This window comes from Cebus imitator, unplaced genomic scaffold (assembly GCF_001604975.1).
Source record: "Cebus imitator isolate Cc_AM_T3 unplaced genomic scaffold, Cebus_imitator-1.0 Scaffold833, whole genome shotgun sequence".
Lineage (NCBI taxonomy): Eukaryota > Metazoa > Chordata > Mammalia > Primates > Cebidae > Cebus > Cebus imitator.
The window spans coordinates 35374-38412 of record NW_016108148.1 but is presented as its reverse complement, the minus strand read 5'-3'; positions in this window follow the sequence as shown (position 1 = coordinate 38412).

Here is a 3039-nt window from a genome sequence, read left to right as displayed (position 1 = left end):
AAGGAAATAAAGAACGAATCTGGGACTAAGAATTTAAGAAATTCCATCTAGACTCAATTTAGATGTGTGTCCCTTCTATAAATTTATCTTTCTGGGCCTCAGTTCCATTTATAATGAAAGAGTGGTCTAGATTATACCTTATAAGCATGAAATTCTAGGGATGGATCTCTAAAGCTGCATTAAGGGACACAGAAGAAGATAGAAGCCTCCATAGCTCTCCATGACTTTATGCTCAGGGATTAGAAATACACCCTGAACATTCTTGTCCTTTAGTATCCTACTGTGGAGCTATCAGCCACGGATTCATTCAGTGTTTTTCCTCTGTTTCAATTTTCAAACAAGTTTGAATCAAGAGTTGACTTTCAGTAAATCACATCAAGAGAGCTGGTGTTCATTCCGTGATGGGTAGCTTTTTATAAAGCACCACGGTGCCTCTAAGGTATTTAAAATAAAGAGACATTCTTAAGGAAAGTCTCCTAAAAACTAATGTTTTATTGTGCCATGCTGCTCTGCTATCCTTAATGCTCATGATCAATGTTGCCAAGCCTCTGCCTCCCTTCCGCTAGGAATTATTGCTTTCACACTGATTGGCTTTGGCATGATTGGCTTTGACAATCAGTGAAAGCAATAACAATGCTTAAACTACATTAGATAACACTGAACTTTTTCATTCTGGTCCTTTAGCCAATGCAAGATTTGGCTTCTAGATAATTATTTACTTTTGCCTGTGCTCAGTAAGGTCACTCTTGATACTGGGAGCAGGAGTGGAGGTTGGGGGTGGTGGTGAAGAGGCTGGCCAGGTAGTCATCTATAATTCAGTTTCAACCTTTTAAGGATGTGCTCAACTAGACAATCTCAGTTCTAAATCAAGGAAGTTGTTTTCAAATATAAATGAGAAAGCCATTTTACCAGGGTTGACTACTTAAATTCTAAAGAAATAATTCCTTAAAATAGAGCATCAAGTGCAGATAGCCCCAGAGTCTCCTGGGAAATCTCTTTTCACCCTTTACAAAAGTCCAACACTGGATTCAACTCAAGACTTTAATTGGCTGGAATCTTGACAAATCTAAAACTGAGGAAAGCTTTTAGGCTTCCAAGATGCCATACCTAAGCCTGGTGGTTGTGATTATTTCCTGGCTTGGTGCTCTATGCTCGTAAATACACCATTTCAAAGTTCCGGACAATGAAAAGAAATACATTTTTAAAGCAGTCTTATAAGAATCCCGGGTTTTAATACATAGTACATTTGTTTTAGAAGGTGCTAATTGAAGCATATTGCCTGTTTATTAAATTAACACTGTGAGACAAGCGCTCAAATATTCAAGTAACAATGGTGGGGCAAAGGAGACATTTATAGTGTAATATTTGCATTTTGTATTTTGTTTTGTGGGTTTTGATTATACTCAAAATGGTGCTTGCAAAGAGAAGAGTCGAAGACCTAAGATACCACTTCTAAAGCAAAAATGATAATGTTGATTGCTTTGGTGTCTGAAAGTTGGTAGTTTGGTTGGAAGAATATAAAGAATTGTGTGACAAATATAAACATGAAACAGCGTGACTTCTATTTTTTAAGTTAATTGCTACTTACAGCAGTGTTAACCTTTTCCTTTTGTCATTGCTTATAAAGACCTTGTTAGTTTTATGAAGAAATCATGAATCATTTCAAACCAGAAGTTCATCCTAGAGAGGAAATGAGTTTCTCAATTTTGAAACACAAAGCATTTAGTTGGGAGAATTAATGTTCTCAGATGATAAAGTCTTGTTCTGAATAAATTCTTGTTATATTTAATAGTTGGTCATGTACAATATGATTCCTTTAAATTCTTTAACAATTTCCTGCTATTATAAAATGGTAACAACAATAATACATCTTATAGTGTGGCCAGCAGTGTCATTTAGGTTATCTAGCTTGACTGAATATACGATAATTATTTTACATTCTATTTACTCAAGCCATGTACATCTTATTCTTAAAATTTTTAAGGTTGTTACTCAGGCATGTCTTTGACTTTTTATAAATGCCCCATTCCAATTAGGAAGAATTGCTCCTTTCTATTTTAACCTTAATATTTGCCATCCTAGATCACTACTCCTTTATTCCTAGCCAGATAAAATCCTTTCCTAGGTTTAAAAAAAAAAAAAACCACCTTACTTAGCACTGAATGGACCCATTGTCTCCGTGATCTTGTCACCTCTTGTTTTAATCATTCAGCTTCTTGCCTAACTCTCACAGCTACATCAAGCTTTAGACCTTCTTTCTTCACAGTTGCTCTTTTAATAATTCTGCAAGTTATTTTCATCTCTTTCTAAAAGAGCACAAACCAGATCATTGCAATATGTGTCTTCTTTTGCCAAACCATCGTTCCTTCCCTATTCTCAACCTAACTTCCTCTGGTCTTTCCTCTGAACATCTCTGTCCCTCTGCTTTGCACTGGCTGCCAGTTCACACTCCCAGGAGGAACCTACTAACTGAGTGTCTTTATTTCCCTTGCAATACTAACACTCTGTCATCTGCTTATCTGAAATATTACCTTTCTTTTTATTTTCTTTATTCTTCTACCTGATTATTCTTAGTGCCCACTGAGCCATTTTATTTCTTCTTTGTCTTTGTTACACCTATTCACTGGTACTTATTTATCCATGAATGTAGGTGACAAACAATTTGTATACTGTATTTGCATACTTCTTACCATTTTATAAACATCTTCACGAGCACTAGAGCTTTTGATCCTGACAACCCTAAGAGGTAGATGAGAATTTTATCCCTTTTTTATAAGGGAAGAAATATATTCACATTTTCAAAGATTTATCTCACAGTTAGCCACGTTTAGGACCCAGGCCTACCAACACTTTCCACTGTGCTATACCACTTTTCTCTCGCAGAAGGATTGCAATCCGTTAAAAATCTTCACTGCATTAGAAACTGGATGGAAATTAACCAAACGCTTCATTGTACCTTTGCAGATGAGAGTCCCTACACTAAATCCGCCAGCCAGACAAAGCCGCCTGATGGAGCATTGGCTGTGAGGAGACAGAGCA